This window comes from Pteropus alecto, unplaced genomic scaffold (genome assembly GCF_000325575.1).
Source record: "Pteropus alecto unplaced genomic scaffold, ASM32557v1 scaffold222, whole genome shotgun sequence".
In the NCBI taxonomy this organism is placed as follows: domain Eukaryota; kingdom Metazoa; phylum Chordata; class Mammalia; order Chiroptera; family Pteropodidae; genus Pteropus; species Pteropus alecto.
In genome coordinates, this window is record NW_006433716.1 from 2,114,753 (window position 1) to 2,139,059 (window position 24,307).

Below are 24,307 nucleotides of genomic sequence, written 5' to 3' on the forward strand. Positions count from 1 at the left end.
TTCAAGCAAATTTCTAAAGTCTTAAAACAAATGTTATCATTTTCATTGGCATAATGTTCAGTTATAAGTCCAGTCTTCTGTAAAGGTCAAAAGGATTTCTAGGGGAAAAAAGATAGATTTGATCTGACAAACAATTATTCAAAGGAAAATTAAATTAGAGGATATTCTAGAAAGAAACCGATATGACCTCGCAGTGCACTAAAGGATGTGGCTAAAAAGGTTTCATGTGTCCTTTGGGATCAGTTACATTGCCATTCTGAAATATAAAATATTATAATTGTGTTAGCATAGTTATCAATGACAGACAATACAGAATATTGTGATTCTCAAGGAAGCATTCATATTTCAGCCCGATCAAAGATACTGTGAATTTTTAGCTGTTTATGTTTGAGATGTTTCATTCTGATGAGAAAGAAATGGATTTAATTTTTTTTAAGAATAAAAAACACCTAGTTACTAATGATAAAATTTCAAGACTCAAGACAAAATTTAGCACCAGCTAAAGCTTGGTTTGAAGATGGTAGTGATTTCAGTTTCAAATGCAAGTTCTTTGAAATATTATTTTACAATAAAAAGTAAATACTATTATTCTGGGAATTTAAAATTCATATTTTGAGATGTGAGTTCCAATTTATTTAGAAAAAAATTGGCAGCTGAGATAAATTAACATAGCTTATGTGTACAAGGCTATGTTTTTATTATCATTGAGGACATAATAATATAGTGATTCTAGATTCTTTAAAGAAGGGTAGAGAACACAGGCAGGAAGGGTAGGTAATGGGGAACAGAAAGCATGATCTAATGCTCATCATCACAGGAGAAAGTCTACTATTACACTGAGACTTCCATGATAATTAACTCAGATCTCTGGATGACATAGTGGACACATAAAATATTTGGAAAAAAAGTGAATTGAGTATCTTGATTTGTTAATGTTACTTTGTCAATATTGAGAGTTGGCACTTGGTCCACAATGTCAGAATGTGTGTTACCTTTGTACAGTTCATTCAACTCTACTATTTTCTATTTAAATAATCTAGTCACTCAGATTGGCGATTTTATTTTCCAATATAAATGCTTACCCAAGGTCAGGCTTTCTTCCTATGTCATGTACAATCTAGTGTCTTTTCTTTATCCTCTGTGTGAATTCATTTAATCTATAGCAATGAAACATCCTTAAGAAGTATGGAAGAATAACAGTACATGTTCTATTTAGGTCTTGTACAACTGTAGTTAGTTTTCTCTTTGCTCATGTTTGTTCAAGGAATTATGTTCAAATTCTCTTCTATCTTCTATATCAAATCATGGGTTTTATATTAAGGCACAGAATATCCAACACAATTTATCTAATTAAAAATAGCCTTATATATTTGTTTTCCCCTGCTCTTTTACTAGATCAGATAAACTGGAGGCCCTGTATGTTTACAAGTATACTGTCAGTTGTAAAAACTACATTCCAGAATTGGTGAAGCTGGTTTTGAACCAACTGTATATCATTAAAAGTCAGACGTCGGCAAACTTTTTTTTGTAAAGGGCCACATATTAAATATTTTAATCTTTCTAGGCCATATAGATCTGTCTCATATTCTTATTTCCTTTAACAACACTTTAAAATCTAACAAATATCCTTAGCATACACTTATTATGAAAGTAGATAGTTGGATGAATTTAGCCTATAAGCAGTAGTGAATGTGAGTTCCAACTGGAAAACAGAAAAAAATTTAATTGAATAACAGGGGAAATAACATGGAACTCCTGGTCCATGTTATTAAAGATCACTTTGCATACTTTTCTTCATCTATGAGATTATATGAGAATGAAATAAGATATATAAAAAGCCTAGACACTAGAAAATGCTTTAAAAGTACTGGCTACTATTGATGGCAATTTTATTATTAGGATACCTAGAAATAATAAAGGCAGTTAAGGAAAAAATAATGTATTTATTGCCATTTGAAGGGTTTGAATGCTGATAGACACACCGATAACAGATCTGAGAAGGGATTAGAGATACCATAAAACTGTATCTTTTGCCATAAGTGAAATGCAAATCAAAACCACATGACATGCCAACCACTTCACATACACTAGGGTTGCTATAGTCAAAAAGATAATAACAAATAATAACTGATAATAACAAGTATTGAGGAAGATGTGGATAAAATGTAAAAAGAAGAACAAATTAACTCTAAAGTAACCATAAGAAAGAAAATGATAAGATCATAATGAAAAATAAAGAAAATAGATAAGAGAAAAAGAATAAAGAAATTAAATCAAAAACTGGTTGTTTGATAATATCAAATGATAAACCTCTAGTTAGAATGAGTAGGACAAAAAAAGGCAAATTATAAATACCAGTAATAAAAGGTATGACACTACAGGCAATTCTATAGATATTAAAAAGATAATGAGAATATTATAAATAACTTCATAACAATAATTTCAACATCATAGCTGAAATGAACAAATGCATTGAAATACTAAAACTACCAAAGCTCTCTCAAGAAGAAATAGATTAACTAAATAACCCTTTGTCTGCTTAAATTTTTGAATTTGTATTTAAAAACCTCAGAAAATATTCTAGGCCTACATGCCCTCAGTGGTAAAGTCATTTAAGGAAAAAATAATATCATTTCCACACAAACTCTTTCTGAAAAGTGAAAAAAAAGAAATAATTCCTGATTCATTTTATGAGTCAATACTTCCCTGATACTAAAAGCAGAGGTATTACAAATAAATAAAATTATAGACCAATATCTATATACAAAGATGCAAATATTCTAAATAAGTTTAGTGAACAGAAATCGACAATATATAACTTGCAATTTATCACATTAAACTAAAAAAGAAAAAATTGTATAATCTTCTCAACAGATATAGAAAAAATGTGACATCATCCAACAACTGTTACTAATGAAAAAAAGTTTTCAGAAAACAAGCATAGAAAGAAAATATACTAACCTAATAAAGTACAATTATAAAAAGTGCAGATCTGACTTACATAATGAAGAAAACTATATTGCTTTCCCTATAAGATCAGGAATAAAACAAGGATGTCCCCTCTCCCCACTTCTATGCACTATCACACTGAACATCCTAACCAGTATAATAAGAAAAAAAAAAAAAGAATTCAAATTACAAGGAAAGAACTAGAACTATCTTTATTCACAGACAACACTACCATCTATACAGAAAATCCAATGGAATCTACAAAAAAGTCCCTGGAACTAATTAATGAGTGTTAAAGTCAATTACATTTCTGTTACTAGCAATGAACAATCAGAACTGGTATTTTTTTTTTTTAAATACCATTTACAGTAGTATACAAATATGAACAACTTACAATAAATCTGGCAGATCTGAAAATTACAAAATATTGCTTAGAAAAAATTTTAAAAGATCTAAATAAATGTAGTAATATCATGCATTCATGATTGGAAGAGTTAGTACTATTTAATGTCAATAATCTCCAAACTGACCTATAGCTCAAATGCAATCTCAATCAAAATTCCAGTAATTTTTGTAGAAACTGACAAGCTTATTATAAGATTTATACAGAAATGCTAAAGATCTCGAACAACCAAAACAACTTTGAAAACAGATCTAAGTTAGGAGACTTAAACTGACTGATTTCGAGATTTATTTAAAGCTACAAAGGTCAAGATACTGTGGTTGGCATTAAGACAGAAAAATAGATCAATGGAACATGATGGAGTCTAGAAATAGACTCATATGTATATGGTCAATTGATTTTTGCCAAAATGTAAAGTACAAAGTGTTGAAATGCTTATCTCTCTAACAGATGCCACTGGAACATCTGAATACCTATCTTGTAAAATGATATCTTTGATCTATAACTCACAAGATACAGAACAATTACCACAAAATGGTTCACAGTACAAAATGTGAAATCTAATTTTTTTTTAAATTCTGGAACACAGAAGAAAATCTTTGTGATCTTGAGTTAGTCAAAGAGTTCTTAAATATAACTCCCTAAACTATACTTCATATAAACTGGACCTCGGAAAATTTAATAATTTCTTGCTCTTTCAAGGACACTATTTAAAGAATGAAAAGACAAGACATAGACTAAGTGAAAATATTTGTAAATCATATATCTGATAAAAGGCTTGTATCCAGACTTTTAAAGACTTTCCAAACTCAACAAGTAACCCAATCTTAAAAGTTAGCCACAAACTGATATTTAGCCTAGGAAACTCAGATTAATTTTGGAATTAAATTTGGATTCAAAACTCAAGTGAATATTAAAGCTAATTTTTGTATTGCCTAATTTTTGTATTGCGGGTTATTGATTTTCCTGTACCATCACTCCCTTGTAAAATTTGTGTTAGGATAGATAAAAAAATTAAAGACAAACAATAAAATTTTATGACATATTCAGTTGGGCTCACCAGAAATAAAACATTTATGTACCTTTTATTTAAAATGTGAATATCAAAAGTTTATAATTTTTAAAAAATTTTTGAGATAGTAAATTTCAAGTGGAAAACTGATAAGATTTGTTTGAGAACATATGAGGTATGATATCTGATAGAAGATGATTAATTTGTATAAAGTTATATTTTTTTTTCTAGATTTTGCTGGTTATGTTCTCAGATATACAGACAACTTAAGAAAACAATTATATTTTCACCTGAGTAGTACATGATTCATTTTTTAATTAATTAATTAATTGATTGATTTAATTTATTTCAGCGAGGCAACCCTTGGTTGACCTCACAGATTGCAAGGACCTTGTCAGCTTACAATCCTTTATTTTTTATTTTTTACGCATACAACATTTGGTCTTCCTAGGTGGTCTTTCATTCAAATACTAATCAGGCCCAACCCTGCTTAGCTTTCGAGATCAGAAGAGATGGGCTTGTTCAGGGTGGCATGGCCATAGACCATTAATTATTTTTTAAAAGTGTGTGTCTGTGAAAGTAGATCTAGGTTCATATTCAAGACCAAATAACCTTTCATAATAATAAGTAAGTTTCTTCATCTATAAAAGTCTTTTTCAAATGTAGCATGGGGATATTAATTCCTAAGGTGTTCATGAAAATTAAATTAGTGTATATAAAGCAGCTAACACATGCCTGATACTGAATAAATGTTAATTATATATCCACTTCCACCTCTTGTTTTAACTCTGTTGTTGACATCTATGTTACACATGTCCAAGAACAAATATAAAAGTGAAAACACAGTAATATTTATAAAAATAAAATATTTTCTAAAAGGTTCTTCTTGTGCTTTGTTAATTAGTCAACAATTATTAGTTAGATCCTTAAAGACACCTAATATTCTTTCAATGATATCTGACTCCTTGAGTATACTCTCAAAGTATTACATTCGATCTACTCTCAGAGATTTTATGCTAGAAGTGTAAAAAGGTGATTTCTATTCATTCAATTATACTTGGGAAAAAATAGATCAAATTGTTCAAAGTAATTAATAAAGATCTAAATTATTTTTAACATGATAAATGTGAGCACTATTAATTAAAAATAATTTATTTCTAGTTTACCAACAGACTTGTTGATGTTATTCTATTCATCTCAACCAACGATATTTTGATGGTTTGGCAAATTATAAATATATATTGAAGAAAACGTATGTGTGTGTATATATATATGTGTGTGTGTGTGTGTGTGTATGTATGTACGCGCGTAGTGTATCAGCATACTGCCTGGCATATAATAAGTGTTCCATAAATGGCAAGGGTAGCAATTATTTATAATTATTAGGATAAAAAAATGAAAGGCCACATCTGAGATGTAACAAATCCCTAAGTAAATATTTTTTAAAAATAAAAATATATCTAATTAGGTAGATGTGAATATAGATCCACAGGAATCAAAGGAAGAAAGGGAGGGAGGGAGGAAGGGGAGAGAAGAGAAAGGGAGGGAGGGAAGGAGAGAGAGAGAGAGAGAAGGAAGGAGAGAGAGAGGGAGAGCTAAGAGTGAAGAGAGAGAGAGAGAGAAGGGGAGAAGAAAGAAAAAGTTCTTTTATAGTATTCCTCATATAACATCACCCTATATCTCAAATTGTGGGACGTAAGTATTTGTCAATTTTTTTGAATCATTATAAAAATTATTTAAAACTGGGTAAAACTAGGTAACATTTTAGTCCGTGCATCCAGAGTAAAGATGCTCTTTAGAAACAACTTTAGAATATGGTTACTTCTTCTTTCCCCTCTGTTTACTAACAAGTATGGACTAGCAGACTATCCAGTACAACCTACTTCCAGTTCTCTCTGAAGCATTCTAAGCCAGAATGTAAGAGTACTGACAGAATAGCAATTACAGCCCACACAATTCATTACCCCTTTTAACAGAGTTCCTTTGTCTTGTAGCATAAAGAAAAGAAACCATGAATTGATACCCAGTCCTGTATTTCTGAAGCTATAAATTCTGTAGAATTATGTACCGAACTACCATTTGGTACTATTACTTGAGGATTCTGTTTATTTGTTTGCTGCTATGTTTTGACTAAGGGAATAAGGAGCTTTCCAGAGAAACAGCTTGCCTGCCTCCCCCTAAAGCTTGCTTTATTCTTCAAAACCACAGACTCATTTTTGTTTGGTCATGTTTTAAAACCCATGTCAAATCTGACTTTAAATTTGGAACAAAACATGAATTTTCAGGCCTTTTTTCTCTTTATTCTTGGTAAAAAAAAAAAAAATGTTCTCTCTCTAAGAAAAATAAAAATATAAACGGCTTTCTCAATATCTAATTTTTAAAACATTTAAATAAATCAATACCATATGGATTTTCTTTCCTTTACAATATATGTTTTAAGAAATCTGTAGAAGAAAATGTCTTGCATTTTTACCTAAAACAAAATCTGTCAAGAAAGGTTCTCAGCTGCTCAATACAGCACATTTACTCCACTCTCCAGATGTCGAATAGTTCTTTTTGCCCTGCTATAAATCACCTATTAAGGATAGTTGACTATCTACTCCAGATTAGGGAACCTTGGCAGCTGTGAGACTAAGGAGCCTAGAACTACCAATTACTTTGAATAAAGTTCTGAAATACTAGCAAAAGGACACCTGCATAAAAATCGATGGTCTCTACACTATGTTTTAATGTTTTAGAAGAATAAAAAAATCTGGCACGCTTCTCTTCGGTGCTCATCATAAATTTAAATATGATTCAAAGCCAGGGAGACAGCACTGGAATTGGCCTTTTGAGAAATGTTTCTAAATAGAGTGGCAATAAGGATCTTGATAAAGTTCAACTACTCTTCTTTTGGTTGTAGAAAATGGATAAGGATAAAGTGGGTAATGTTGATGGCACTTTCCTGAGTGCATGAGAAAGAAAGCCCTCTTACCTTATTGCTCCAAATTATGTTTGTTTTAAAAAAAAAAAAAAAACTGTATTCGTACTGTATATTTATATGTCTTTATTTCCATTTTATTCACTGCATCTTCTATGAATTAAAAAAAAATTGGAAAATATTTCACTATAGCAGACAAACCCACTTTGTGCAATCAAGTGGTGGTGGTGGGGATAAAAACTTTAAAAGATGTCTAATTCTAGTCCTCCTAGCCTTGTTATTCTATGCTTTCTTATGGGTATTAAATGAACCCTAACTTTATTTGAGATTTAAAATCATATAATTCATGAAAAATCCTGAGCACCATGTCTAGCATACACTAACATTCATTACCATAAAATAGTAGCTACTTATTATTGTTATTATCACTGTGAATTTGCATTCGTTAATATTTTTATTATCTCAGTTACAAAATTGCTCTCTGGTAAAGTGAAATATGTAGACAACACCTAATCATCCACTAAAGATATCCATAAAATAGTGTAATAGAATATTGCATTAGGAAAAAAACAATCAAAAACATCTGGTACAATTCTGTCATTTTATACCTAAGACAGCTAAGAATCAGCAATATAGTGTGTTGACTAATATCCCTTGCATGTTTCCAAACAGTGACACTCTGCGTGGAAGGCTGGTGTACATGTCTGCATACATTTCTCTTTTGCTTTATTTCACCTAAGGCTTCAGAATTCTAGGAGTCTGAAAGTTTTACTGGCTCTCCTGATAGAAAACACCTGCTTTTTCAAGCAGTCTCGTTTGAGGGAGTGCCAACAAAGTGTTTTCTCAAATGCCCCTACATGTACACACAATAACAACACAAACCACACAACACCATGGTTCTAGCTTCATTCTGAACACTCCAAAGTGGCTACACTTAACCTCTGAGAATTTCATCTGCTGCCATAGATACATTCTATAGGAGAGAAGACAGGAGAATCTAAGCAATTACAGTCTTGAAACGAATTACAGAATTTCTAAAGTCCTTCAGATCCTACTCCTGCTCTGCTTTTGTCTGTACTATACCAAGTATATAACTGTATTTTCTATCGCAACAACCTGAAGCAACATAAACATGAAAATAAGAATTGTAAAATAGCATTTCTGACCCCAAAAATCTTTTTTGTGGAAAATCCCAAATAATTCTGAGAAAATTTAAGTCTTTCTCATCTGTAGATTAGTCTTCTAGGGAATGCGTTGAAATTCATTTTCCTGCTCTCTTCCTCCATCTGCAAACTCTTACTAAAGGTTCCATTTGCATTGCTAGCACTCAGCAAATGTAAGTGTTACATCGCTGCCCACCAGTGGTTCCTAATTTGGTGTTCAGTATGCACTGAGGCTGGCAGGGACTCTTGTGAGTACAGATGTCCACACTCAAGGAAGCAGGGTAGCTGGTACCTTATGACTTCAAGATGCTTATACCAAACAGCTCATCAGCTGAAACATGAAATTACCAATATCTGACCATTTATGACAAATTATATGTGGCTCAACCTAATAGCTTTACAGGCTCTTATATTGTAAAATTTTCACTTTGGGATTCAGAAATGAGTCCATGGAGGCCAGGCCATAACACAACAAGAATGAATACCTGTGCACAGAAATCACCTTACCTCTCCCTCAAACTCTGACCCATTGTTTAAATTGTCCTAATTCTCTTTCCAAATGAAGAATTCTTTCCCAGAATGTTACATGCTTCCTTACATGGGCCACCCCATTTAATGCCCCTAGACATATTTAAATATAAATCTAATTATAGTTCAGGAATAAGATTTGCCTTTGCTACACTCGGCCCTCTATGATGGGTTATTGCCATAACAACAGTGGCTGAACCTCAATTGATGCGGAAGAGTCCGAATTTAGCCATAATCTTCTCAACATGATCATGTTCAATGCTAACATCATCATCAAACAAATATTAATACAATATAGAATTGTTTAAATATGTGATACATATTTAAATCTGAATTTTTCTTACAGATGGAATTCCAACTCTTGTCTCTCCACTCTGACTGACTCCTCTAAGGCCTTCTGCATTTGTTTCTTCTCTTCCTCCTTGTCACTGGCACCTCCCAATTTATTGTACCAGTGAATTTAATTAATAAATTTTGAACTGTTTCTTCCACATCATTAACAAAGGCATTAAATAGAAACAATGTTAGGTGATAGTCGTTCCCAGTGTCTGAATAATTCTCAGGGTGCAGCAAAGGGATCAAGTTCCCAGAGCCCTGAAGACAAGGAGTAACATCCCAAAACATGGACTCATTTTCCACTCCATTTTCATTGGTCGAGCAGCTGACAGAACAAAGCCTCTCGATACCTGGCAAACGAATGCAGTATTGTCTCATGAATTGACTGCTTCTCTGAGGTACTCACAAGTGCATTTGGAGAGAAACTTCGAGAACAAGTTGAGAATTCGCTGTCTTATGAAACCAGAAAGATTCTACAAAAGAATCTGGAGGTCATGATGGAGGCAATGCTTCAGGGAGAGGAAGCGACTTCTGCAGTTACTAGGAAGCTGCAGAAACAGGAGAAGAAACACTTCAAGAAGAAAAAGAAATGGTTGGCTGCATTTGCCCTCACATCTTCAGAAAACATCAGTAGCACACCAGAGGAGTGTAAGAAGGCAAGTAAAAGACCCAAAAAGAAGCAAAAGAAAAAGCTCCAGAAGTCTCTTCTTTATCCAAATCCAAGAAAAAGAAATCTTTTTTCCAAGGAGGAGCTGGTTGGTAGTGATCTTGAAGAAACAGCTAGCAGTGGAAGTCTCTCCAAGACTTCCCTAAATATTTCCCTAAAGAGGAACCAGTTGGTGAACCTGAGAAGGCAGAAAACAGGTGTGTCCCCAAGAAAAAGAGAAAATTCTCTTCTAAGGAGGAGCTTCTCAACAGTGGACCTGAAGAGGCTGCTGGCAGCAAGAGCAGCAGTTCCAAGAAACAAGAAAAAGCCCCAAAAGCTATCCTGGGAGGATTGGAATGGACAATACTCTGGTAAGGTATTACCACCCACAGTGAAAATTCCCAACCGATTCCCTATATCCCAATAAAAACAAATTCACACACACACACACACACACAAAATCCTAACATCTATCCTACATCTTCTCACTGCCTATTTTTTTCCAACTGTACACACTGCTATATATTATCACCATTAATTCAAAATTTTTTTAATCAAAAGGAATCACAGCTGGGCCCATTGGTGTGAATTTATTTAAGCAGACAGTAAATGTATGAGTAAATTTCCATCATTTTGGACTATCATCCTACAATAAATTATGAAACTGGAGAAAATATGTCTTATTCATAAAATATACAGCAAGTCCTCACTTAATGTCACCAATAATATCTCTACAACTTTAAGAGAATCGACATATAATGAAACCAATTTTACAACAGGCTAATTAATATAAACAAGTGCTAAGCTCCTAGAGCATCTCATCGACAGTATAGCAAATGATGTTGAATAAATGACGTTATTCAAAAACCTGCTGTATCTATAAATTGCAAATCAATTTTTTGGTTTTATTAAATTTATTGGAGTGTCATTGGTTAATAACATTATATAAGTGTCACATGTACAATTCTATAACGCATCATCTGTATACTGCATTGTGTGCTCAGCACCCAAAGTCAAATCTTCCGTTACCATATATTGAATCCCCATTTGCCCTCTTCAACCTCTTCCACCTTCCCCTCTGGTAACCACCGTACTATTGCCTGTGTCTATGAGTTTTGTTTTGTTTGTTGCTATTTCATATTCCACATATAAGTGAAATCATATGGTTCTTGTCCTTTTCTGTCTGACTTATTTTGCCTAGCATGATATTCTCAAGACCTCATACACTGCTGGTGGGGATATAAATCGGTACAGCCACTATGGAAAATAGTATGGAGGTTCCTCGAAAAAATAAGGATAGCATTACCATATGACTCAACAATTCTTCTTCTGAGTATCTACTCCAAAAACTTGAAAACATTTATCCATAAAGATATATACACTCCAATGTTCATTGCAGCATTATTTATGGTGGCCAAGACATGGGAACAGCCTAAGTGTCCTTCAATGAATGATTGGATAAAGATGATGTGGTACATATATACAAATGGAACATTACTCATCAATAAAAAAATATGAAATATTGGCATTTACAAATCAATCTTACTAATAAATACCTAAGAAAAATTGTGGGAAAAAGTCTTGTCTTCTAGTCATCCTGCCCTTGTTATCAAATCTTAATCCTAAACTCTACTCGCTTTTTTTCCCTTTCTCCTCAATACCCTGGTGCTGACATGAGCTCATATTTTCCCATTCAAAATTCATATTTAGGAAGAGATTTGGAAAACTTATTTATGCAGTCAACAAAATTGTCTTGTATTATGTGCCTGGTAATGTTCTAGGCATTGGACATACAAAAGCAAATAAAAGAGTCAAAATACCTATAGCAAAATAATTATGTTCTAGAAATAAAATTAGCTAGTAAACAGGTAAATATATAGTATTTCAGATCGTGATAAGTGCTACAAAGAAAACTTAAGTAGGTTAAGATATAAATGAAGTGTCAGGTTAGGGGGGTTGACTGTCAGTAAAAAGTTCTTCACTGATAAGATAGCCTTTAAGCACAGCATTAAAAGAAGTAAGGGAATAAGCAGTGGGTTACTGGGGAAAGAGCACTCCAGGCTGGGAAAAAAAGCGAGTACTAATGCCCTGAGTCAGAGCATAGCTCGGTTCAAGGAAGACCAAGGAGACCAATGCATCAGGAGGGCACTGAATCCGCAGGTCTGAGAGAAAATCAGGGATTTAACAGGAGGTCAGATTATATAGAACTTTCTAAACCTAGCGGAGATTACAGTTGTATCCATATTGAGGTGGAAATTCATTTTGAGTAAAGGAATACTACTATGTTACTTGAAACATAAAAAGAATTCTGTTCTTTACGGTTTTTATGATGGCCATGTATAAAAGAATCATCCTGGAATCATGTTAATATGCAAATTCTGCTTCGCTGAGTCTGAAATTCTGCATTTCTGAGAGGCTCCCCAGTCATACTGATATTCTTGGTCAGTGGACCATACCTTAAGTAACAAAGTTCTATATCACAGGTTCTCAAGGGATGGTCCCCAGACCATCAGCATTCACATCACCCAGGAACTTACTAGAAGTAAAAATTCTGTGGTCCCACTTACTAAATCACAAGCTCTGGGTGTGGAGAATAGCAATCTATATTTTAACAAGACTTTCAGGTGATTCTGATTTATGGTGAAGTTTGAGAACTACAACTTAAAATATGTTATGAATGAAATATTATGAATGATATATCGTAAATATACTACAAGGTAGCAAATGTGGAAGCAAGGAGAACAGTTAGGAACTATTGGGATAGGAAGAGACAATAGTAGCTTGAGCCAGGATGCTTTGGTGGATGTGATGAGAAGGAGAACTGTGGATACAGTTTGAAGGTATAGCCAATAAGATATATGGAATATATGAGACTGAAAGAAATAAAGGGTGACCTTGAGGCTTTTGTTTCAATAACTGATAGAGTGGAGTTGCCGTTTATTGACTAATAAAACAAAGATGGTATGGAGCAGACACAGGAGAGAGTTGGGAATGTGATTTGGACTTCTTAAGTTTGAGATACATACTATACATATTCAAGTTGAGATGACTAGGTGTTAGAAATAGGATTCTAGAGGTCAGGGAGAAGTGTAGGCAAATGATGTGAAATTGACAGTTGTATTTGAGAGCTGATGGCATTATAGCCATGGAAATAAATGAGACAACCGATGTAGTCAATGCAAACAGAAAAAAAGTAGGCCCAAGTAAGCTCTAAAGTATTCCAATTTTAGAAATCTGTCAGATATGAAGAAACCAGCAAAGGAGCCTCAGAAGGAGAAAATGACCAAGTAGGAGAAGGAATCAAAAAAGATAAAAGATGACAGTGTGTAAGCTGGGAACTGTTTCACTTGGAGGACAAAAGGTTTTGACTAAGGCCATGTTGCTCAAATTGTGCATTTAGAGTAGAGAAGTATGGGGCTCGTACCAGTGGATAAAGTTCCTGAAGTGATTATCATATAGGTCATTCCATGACTAAAGTCAGCACTATCTTTTTTATTTTATTTTTTGATAATTTTTAGATTATAATTAAGTATAATAAAGATAATAAGACTCATATATTGCCCCACTGTTCACAAGTCAGATCATCCAGTAAGAACTTATAGTCCCATACTTCCCTCTTTCAGTGTAACTAATTAGGAAACTTAATGCTAGTACATACCAGTCCCAATGGGCTTATAATTAATATCTGCATCTTATATAGATTCACTTTATGTACCCTGCCCATTCTATACATGCCCTTCACCATGTGTCTACCATGTGTGTTCTCTATGGTAGTAGGCAGTGAATAATTTTTTTTTTTTTTAATGTTGAATTAGTGAACTAAAAGGCAAGCCCTCTTAACTCTCTATTTCTGTCCTCAGGAATATGTTTTTATAATATTAGTTATTTTTGATCTTATAAAGTTATATAACTTATATTTGAAAAAATGCTTTAAAGTAATAAAGTGTTCTCCCATGTATTGTCATGTTTAACCCTCAAACATCCCTGTTACAAAGGCCAGGCAAGTGACATTATCACTACCTTATAACTGTGAAAAATAAGTTTCAAGGTCAGACATGTAGTTCATGAAAAAACTAAGGCTAGTATCTAGGGTCCCTCAGCTCCTGGGCAGGATGCTCCCCATCCTACTCCACTGCTTCAAGTATGATCCATACACAAATGGGAAAACCAAAGCCCAAGTCTGATTTTTTCCTATAAGATCAACAAAAATGATTTTAAATCTGTTTTCATTTTACATTATTTCTTCACCAAAAGAATATGATACAGTCTGCATTATTTGAAGCTACAATCTGAAGCAGTAAAATACAATTGTGTTTTAACATATATGTACATAATCATAATTATATCAATATTGGGGAACAGTTCTAGTCAATTTGTCACCTCACAGGGGTGTTGTAAAGATTAATTAGAATTAATTAGATGAGTTATTCGGAGGCAAAATGCATTATAAATTGCTAAGCATTGTTATCATTTCGCTTTAAGAAGAATTTTGAGTTAAAAAGCAATCATCTATCAGTAAGATATTCCTGAAAACAATTCACTCTACAGATATTTGCGTTTCTGATTTGTTCTTAAAGGTTGTAGGAAGTGATCTCTTTGGTTATGATCAAATGCAGTGAATAGAAACAAATTTGATAAGAAAATAAAAGTATTAGAAATAACACTTTTATTTGGTTGAAGGATATATTTGCATACTATTTGTTTCATTATTCTTGTCCTCCACCTCCAACATACATTTAATTTATATTATTATTTTCAGTATTTTTATAATATACTAAAAATGTCATTTGACAAAATTCCTATCTGCAAGAGAAACAAAAAATATATTCACTATATTAGGTAACATTTAAAATGTTTAAGTTTTTTTTCTTGAATGTGGTTTTGTTAAAATAGCTTTCATTTTCAAATGTCAAAACTTATCAAAAAACATTTAACATGACTGTAGATATTTCACCTAGAGATAAGGAAAGTTGCTTTTATATAACACATTTCTTAATGCATGTCAGTAGCATTTAAGGCATCTCTATATAAATATTTTCACATATCTTCTTTCCTTTGGCTAAATTTGTTTTCAATTCTACTTGCCTTACTTATCTGTGAGAATTCATTTTAAACTTGCATGTGAAGAAAAATAGATTAATGTTAGTAACTGTAAGATATTGACAACAGCAAATTTTGAGGTAAATTTTTATTAATATCAGAGCTCTAAAAAAATATTCAATAATATAAAATATAAATTTAAAAAGTCTAATCCCATAAATAACTGAAGTGGAAAGCATAATAAATATCACTGGGTACAGTAAATTAAACAAACTAGAATCAAGAACTTCATGAACAAAGAGTTGTGCATATTTCTGATGTCAGAATCCTCTGTTTAGTCCACCTCATCATGCCGTATGAGAAACTAATCAATGGTGAGTTAATTCGTGTAATAGATTTTGAATAAATGGTCGACTGACTGACCTATCTCATCTGATTGCTTCTAAAAGGCAAAGCAGAGCAGTTTTGTGGAATATTAAATGTATTCTCTATTTTCCTTTAAAAAAAATGCTTTAGTAGGATATTTCTGCAAAAGGCAGCAACAAACTGTGTTCCTTTATAGACGTCAAATCAGTTCCTAAGTTGGAGCAATTATCTGACATTCCTTACACATATGTGTATGTGTATTTTAAATCAAGTCATTCCTTACCTTCGATAGTATTTAAAATTGTTGCCCACCATTCCTCGAGTGGTTTTTCTAGAACAAAGCAAAGCTCAAAAAATAAAAATCTTGCTCATGTGTTCCTGTTAATGACTATTTAAAAAAAAAGGGAAATAACAGTGTGAAGGTTTGCGTACAAATGTCACTCTATGTGATGTAATTAATTAATGTGGAAAGGGATCATTTCTCATTTGTCTTTTATATCTTCCATGTACAGCAAGTACAAGACAATGGAAAGACTACATACTGTGGAATCATTCGATCTAATAATCAAAATTGAGCTCTGCTTTTTACTTTGTAACTTTGAATATTAATTCGCAAAGCTTCAATTTCTAGGCCTCTAAAAGACAATAATAAAACTCTCTTTACAAAGATGATTTGAAGATTAGATAATATGTGCAAAGCCCCTGCTAAAGTACAGGTCTAAGTAGACACTTAGCATACAATAGCCAATATTCTTACTGTTACCCTCTTGAAATTGGAAGTGGTATCAACTCAAGGTTCACTTAACCTGAAAGCACGCCAGCCCTTCTCAAACATACCATTTATCAGTGGGCATCACTGATTACTGAACTGAACATAAACACATTCAGTTTCAGACAAAAGTGAATAGTTGAGCAGGAACAGGGAATTACTGTAAATGAATCAAGCGAATGCTTAACAGGAAATGTATTTACTCTTTGCTATAATGTTGTCAGCCTGCTTCAAATAGATCACAGGATTACTTAAATTCTGGGTGAATCATTATTCAACACCTCTTTTTTTGATTAATGGATTTATAAGCTTAATGCAGTATTTGTTGGCATGAGCCCACAGAGAAGTTTAAACTTCTTCGGCCACTAACCATGTTAAATTCTGCCTGTTTTGTTCTGGGACAACCGTAGTTTCAGCATCCTGGATCACTTGCTACATGTAGTATCTAAAATATTCAATATGTAGGTAAATATATTTTTTTATTTTCTTATCTTTTTCAAAAATAGATTTTAGGTTAGTAAAATATAGTTTGCATTTTCAGCATCTTGCTCTACTTAATGCATTTAACAAAGCAATTTGGATTCCGACCAGTTAAAGATGAAGTTATCCATAGTCTTATCAATTCCCCAGGAGCTTCATACTGCATGGTGACTCTAATATCTATACATCTATATCTTTTCTGAGACTTTTTCTGTTGTGTGTTCCAAATCTATTTCTAGCCCCTACTGGAAAAATCAACTTGGATGGATTTCAAGTATTTCTCAGCCAAATATCTAAGAGTAAACGCCTTACCTTTAACCTAACAATTACTCCTCTGACTTTCTTTGTCAAGTAATAATGTCACTGTTTAACCAATCACTCAAGGCAGGTCTGGTATGTGTGATTCTTTCCTCTTTATCTAATAGTCACTAAATCGAATCAATTCTACATTCTATCCTGAGCATCAGTTGAATCTATATTATTCTGTGACCTTAATTCAAGCCCTCGCTGTCTCTCACCTAGACTAGTTCAAGTTCTTCTACTCTAACCTGTCTTTTTTATTCTCATCATCCTTTCCTATTGGGTACAATCAATCTTTCTCTATTGTGGCTTTGGGTATGTCCTTTGAACAGTGTTTCTCAATGTAAATTTTGAGTTCTATCCTAGTTCTAGGTGTTACTAATAGGTATCACATGAAAGGAAAGATTTTTGGCCAAATAAATTTGGAGAGACCCATGATTTAAAAAAGATGTTATCTACTATTAGGTTTGCCATGGCATTTAACAGGCTAATATAAGTTTTTAGGTAATTTTTAAACAAAAACCTTGTGTATATGTGTGTGTGCGTGTGTCTGTGTGTAATTTGGGGATGGTAGGACAATTCACAAGATGAATATTCAAGGAAACGTACTTTTGAAATTTTTTAAAAATATAGCTTTAGACCATACTGACATATTATAATACCTCTGACATGGTGGGGTTTTGTTTGTTTGTTTGTTTGTTTGTTTGTTTTGCCTCCTTCTATTTATTATAACATATTATTCTAACTTGGATTCCCTATTCTTAGGATAAAAGTAATCCTCATAAGGTTTATATAGAGTTTTTCTTTTTAACATTCTGAAAAGTTAACGTCCTTAGAATCAAATAGCTGCTCCAACAAAACCATTAATTTAATTACACCTAAATTATGGGGATAAAAGTTGAAATAAGACTACTAGCATACACAAATAATTTACAAAAATATTTCCTTAAAACACAAGTATATTTAAAAGTATATTTTTTACAGATCTCATTTGAAAAATGAAATGAGAAATGTAAAGTTTAAATGATTAAGAACCAATGTCTACTGTAGACCAACACAAATGAAAATTTTAAAAAATCACCCAACTGATACTAAAGTGAAAATCAATGAAAAAAATTAAATTCAATTCACAAGTATGCATTCTGTGCATAGGGTGTTAGCAACTGATTTCAAGTATTGAGTGAGACAACCTAAAATGTAAATAACTAAGCTTCCCACCTCATGTTATTCAAACATCTATGAGTACTAAAAAGGAAAGTCAAAGAAGTCTGTGATCATTTTGCAACTCTGCTACAACCCTGAAGTAGGAGGAAAATACCAAAACTTTACAGACAGAGATATGTAGGGTTAAGTAACTGTTGCGCCATTTCCCAAGTCAACTGGCTTCTTTAAATTCAGTTTTTCTTAGTAGTAAGAAGAAAGCAATACTGATTTTACCTGAGCTTAAACAAGGCAATGGATGAAAGCACCCCAGCTCAATCATTAGCACATAAGAGGCTCAAAACAAGTTCTTTTTCTTTCTTTCTTTTTCTTCTAATATTCCTACCTTACCAATCAATTGATTCATTAAAGAAAAGAGCAGAGGGTATATGGTAGCACAAATTCTAAGAACATATATCTCATTACCCTCTCCAAATTTTATATCACCCAAAATCAAGTTAGTCTCTTGCTTAGTGTTGGACATTTTTTTAAAGCCATTCTCAATTTTTTCATAAAAGCAATAACCAACACTCTTTTTTAATTTTTAGACTATTTACAGGATATGTGACTATAGTTATATCTTAAATATAACACATTAATACTGAAAGTCTCATCTTGAATAAGAAACAATTATCTTTGAAACTATTACATTTATGCCATAATATTTATTACAAAGAAAACATTGTATTTGTCTGATTTTGTGAAAGAGAAAAAAATGTTTCTTTATTCTTAAAACCAATATCAAAAGGTGTCAATTACACTAAAGTCCACTGTTGTTTTTGCTGATCGAAGTAAAAAAAAAAAAATCTAGTTCTCCATAATTAACATTTAACCTATTAACATTAGTGAAAAATTAAACATTCAAACATATTAAACAATTAATTAAGGACAAAGCAATGAAGAACAATTGACTTTAAAAACATAAAACAATGAAGTTCATATTGGTTTGGCAGAAAGAACATGGATTTTTAGCTTCAGAGAGAAATGGTCTAATTTCTGGCTATATCATGCACTAGCTATGAGAGCTGAACCAAATTCATCAGACTTTCTGAGCATCAGTTTTCTCAGTTATAAATTGTAGATGAGATTTACTTCATGTTTTGTGTGAGTGTGTGTGTGTGTGTGTGTGCGTATGTTTGAATTAAATGAGATGATATTAAAGTTCCTATCACATTGCTTGGTAGATAAGAGCTAATTAATTACTATACAAAAAAAATTTTTTAAATGAAGAAAATATACTTCTCAATATTTTAGGGAAAATACATGAAAATACTCCTCTCCTCACTGATTTTTCACATACTTCCTAAATTGATTTTAGTACTTAAAACTTTAGTTTTGAAGTATGGTATTTCAGTTTATTATTCCAATATCCTATACCCAACATACTGCTGCCATTGAGATACAAGAATAACTCCCTATCTCTGAGATATATTTTAGTAGTGGCTTGCTTTTACCCAGCTGGTTATCTTCAATATTTGACCTTTTTGGTCAGAAATATAATTGCCTCCTGGTTTGATATTCCTTGTGTATGTGGGATCTAACCCTGCCTTAAGACCTGAGGGAGGTAGTTATATGTTTTTATAGACTAAGAATAGAAGAGTACCTCGTACTCCTCAGTGAGCCTATTAGCCAATAGTCAAGTTTTATATTTTAGTATAATCTGCAGGCTTAGCTCTCACATGTCCTACTAATTAACAGGGTTGCATAGTCTTTTCATGGTGTAAATATATATTTTGTGAAGTGTCCTCTTCTGCATTCTTCTTTCAAGGACAGGAACAACTCCTTAAATATGTTTTAATATTTATTTGTGTACCATGATAAATAACGTAGCTGTCTTATATAAATAATTTTTAAATTTTTACTTCATCCCTTAATTTTTTTAATTTAAAAATGTTAACTGTTTTAGTATGAAAGTTGCATTTGTATTGCATGGGTAGTAATCAATTTACATAGGCAAGCATTTATCTCGGAAATGCTAGGAACATATAAATTTCAAGAGAAGCGGTTCCTTCCTGAAAAGTCAACATTTCATGCATGCTCTGAGTACTTGAATTTGTGATAAATCTTCTGGCAAAGTAAATATGAACGTCCAACCATGGGATAAAGAAAAAGAAAGCTCTTATATCTCTTTATGGAAAAGTCAGTGCCTTGGCCCACTGAGGAGTAATGTCTTGTAAGACATAAAGTTGTGTTTTTTCAGCTGAAAACTTGTAATTCTACATTATTAAGAAGTATTTAAAATTATGTTTCTTTTTCTTTGTTAAATGCCAGGTAGAAAATGTTTGACTGAAATAGTTAATCAAGAGTTAACTCAACAGACTTGTTTTGAAACAATGGGAAGGCAAATTTATATAAGAAAATATGTTTGTATATGTAATGTTTGGAAGCCCATGATACTGACAATATTTTAAAGTAATAAAGTTGCCAAATTAATACAAAATACCTACTCTACTGAATACTTCCATCAACGAACTTCCAAACTTTATCTGATATACATTTAGCTTGATTATCTGTCTCACTGACTTCAAAGGTATCACAAGCCATCTCCTACTGGTTGAGCCACGTAAGTCCATTCATAGGAAAGCATAAAACTTCTAGGTATCTCAAAGCTTTGCATTTCCTCTGCCAAAGCAATGATATAAAGTTGCATGTTTTCGGCCTCTTTCTCTTGCTTTTTCTAGGAGAACAGAGCACTAAACAGACCCGCAAACTAATTTTCATTGTAAGTTAATGGGGCTTGCATCATTTACTAAAAGCACCAGCTCTCCCTCAGGGGTTCCTCAAGTTTTCATTATATACTACATGATGACTTTCATACAAGAGAAAGGGGACTCCTTTAAAATGAAAAGAGACAGACTGGATTTCCCACTTACTCAGGCAACCACTCTCTCCGGCAACCACTCTCTCCTTCCTTATTATGGTGAGTTGTGTTCATTCGAAGAACTCAGCTCTGTTTGGTAGAATAATCAGGCCTGAGTTAGCAATGTTTAGAAAAGTGTTCACATACTTCCACGGTTTTTTTCATGTCAGGTTAGTTCAAATACTATAATTTGAAGTCTCTTAAAAAATGTCTTGCTGTTTTTTTTCCTTTTCTATGTAATAGGATTATAGTTTACTCATATATGCCAAATGGAAAATAAATTACTCATAAAATCAAAAGAACATTAGTTGTCTAAGATAGTTTTCCACCATACATAAGTATAACAATATATAAGAATAGATTTTAGAAAGCTAATGTTTCTCCTCTAGAGTTCAAATTCTAGAAATAGATATTCTAGAATTTTTAATTGTTTAAGAATCCCCTTTATTCTAATTATTTCTCCTTTCACATGCTACCATAAAAGTTCATTCCCTCTGAAGCATTCCTAAGGAATAATAAGGAATGTCGTAGGATTAATTCTTTAGGAATGATTTTTTTGATAAGAATCCTTTGATAAACTCTTAATATCTCCTAAATTTCAATAAAATATTCCTTATTTGATCACATTTTGCACTGAAATAATTCATAATCGTAATAGGGTTTACTTCTACAAGTAAATTCAAGATCTCCAATATGTCTGGATTTTAGAATTTATAATGCATTTCAATTTATTTAACCCATTAGAGAGTTTTCAAAACTCAGATCCCAACTCTGGTTACAAACCCATGAGTACTTTATAGTCAGCCCTTGTTAAACAGAAACACAGAGAATAGCAGATTGGTTTTCAGTTAATGCTATTTTAAGAAAGAGGTCGTTTTCTTGAATTCTAGCCACACAGGGTAGAAGTGCAGTTTCAAACAAAAACATGAATTAGAGATCTAGCAGGTAATAGTTTATCTCCTCCTCCTTGCTGGTTCAGTAGATTGATGACAGATAAATAAACAAGTGTAACAATTTCCACTGAGAGGTCTCCCTGCTATCCTTTTGAATTCATATCTGTTATAATAAGAGAGATGGTTACCAGCACATGACAGTACTTCATTCAAAGATATGGTCATCACATTGATTTCCTCACTCAAAATCCCATCAGAGGAGAGAGACATCCAACTAACAAATTGCAGAAAGAAAAGGTCAAGGAATTTTCTAGCTTATAAATTTTTGCAAGATTCTCTTTCTTATTAAAGCTTCCTCATAATTTCCTTGTGCATTTGTTCCAGCAAGGAGGAATACTTTCCTCCAAAGTTTGTTTGTTTTTAAGGGTTTCTTCATAGAAACCAATGAATTCTCTTCAGGGATAGATATGAAAAAGATTTTTTTTACCTACTTTGTGAAGTCATTTTATTCCCAAGTAAATGCTGGATATCTGAAAGAGACTTTTAAATAAATTTCATTTACTAACTTCCTAAGGGTGAATGTACAAGCTTACCTTCAGTATTTCTGTAGAACTATAACCAAAGCTAGAATTCTTCTCACTCTTGCCCTCTAGTGCAGCTTGTCAATATAACATTGCTTATTCCTCATGCCTCCTCCAGAGAATTTACCACTTTGATGCAACTACGGTGCCTTTGCTGGGGCTTATTATTTATACCCCAGCCAGAGCAGACACGGACCCAAAAGTAAGAGAAATGTGATAGAGAAAGAAGAAGAGAGATTGCACAGAGTAAAGGCACTGACAATTCAGGAGAAAATGCTGGTTGAAAGAAGTCTGTGCCACTCTTTGCTTCTAATACTGCTGCCTACTTAGGAAAAAATAAAAAAGACACAAATCAAAAATGTCTGTCTGGGTCCACCTGTATGATGAAGGGAACAAAAGAGCATAAGCTTTTGGGGAAACAGGATCTCTCCTTGTTGTTACATGTCCCACCACACCCACAAGAGACAAATTTCAACTGCAAAATGTTATTTATTTTCCTTATGAGGATAAAAAGCCATAAAATATATGAATATTTTAGACAATGCTGATCTTTGAATAAAAGTGAAAAAATGAATGATTCTCTCACAGTTTCTTCTGTTTTTCTTTAATTTTCATGTCTGTTATCTCTGTCCTCTTATATTTAAAGTCTGCAATTTTCAGGACATTGCCAAAGTACTTGCGGATTCAATGGTAACATGAAAATAGTTTTTATCTACTTTAAAAGAACAAAAAGCCCTACTGTCAGTTAAGATAGCATTAGGCCTTTGTCTCAAATGTGCCCCAAACTAAATCAATCATTTATAATATCCTTGACTACATTCCAAACTGAATTGATATGAATAAAATACATGAAATTATATAATAAATAATATAAACTCAATCTAATGGTAGTAAAGAAAGTTGTCCTAAGCGAAAGTAATTATGCTTTTAGCCATCAACTGGAGCATTGATTCTCCATAATCCCTCTCATTTCCTGAAAATAGCTAAGTCGAACAGTAGTGCGAAACACAGACCACAGAATAACTAATTCAGGTCAATGGGAGCTTCAATTCTTAACTGCTTAGTCAATTTGATCAGGAGACAATTTAATTCAGACACTATATGTCTTAAATACTGGGAATTTTGAGATATTTCTACTATGTTATATTAAGGGCAGAGCCATTTCCTTTAGCCTAAGACCAAGATAACATAATGGAAAGAATATTGAGGTAATTTGGTATAGATACTTCCTAGCTTTAAATTCTTGGAATCTGAAGTAGTTCATTTAAATTACAAGTTTTGTTTTTCAAGAGAGACGTTTGACTCAACATAATCTAAATTGAGATTTTTCAATCTAAGCATCATTGAAACTTTGGGCCAAATACTTTGTTGCTGGGGATTGTCCTGGGCATTATCAGGTGTTTAGCAACATCTCTGGACTCTACATACTAAATTCCAGTAGTACTCTTGCCCAACTTGTGACAATGAAAATATTAACAAATACTTGGGGGGTTGGGGAGTGAGTTGGCACCAAAAAAACAAAAAACAAAAAACAAAAACCTTGTTAAGAACCACTGATCTAAATCAATAGTTTCACTTTGTTAATAAGAAGTATTATAGTAATAAAAGAGGCAGTATCTTGATCAATACAATAGGCAGGTACTGTACTAGTCATTCTGCTTTTATTATCTCTAATCCTCCACATAATTCCAATATAAGGTTTTATGCTATTTTGTTGATAAGCAATCTAGACCGTGAGAAACTGTTTCGATATTATATAGTAACTGGGAAAGTCAAAAATTGAATCCAGGTCACATAGATTCCAAAGTCAGTATCCTCCTATGTATCTTTTAACAGTTAATGCTTACTAATCCCCTAAGTA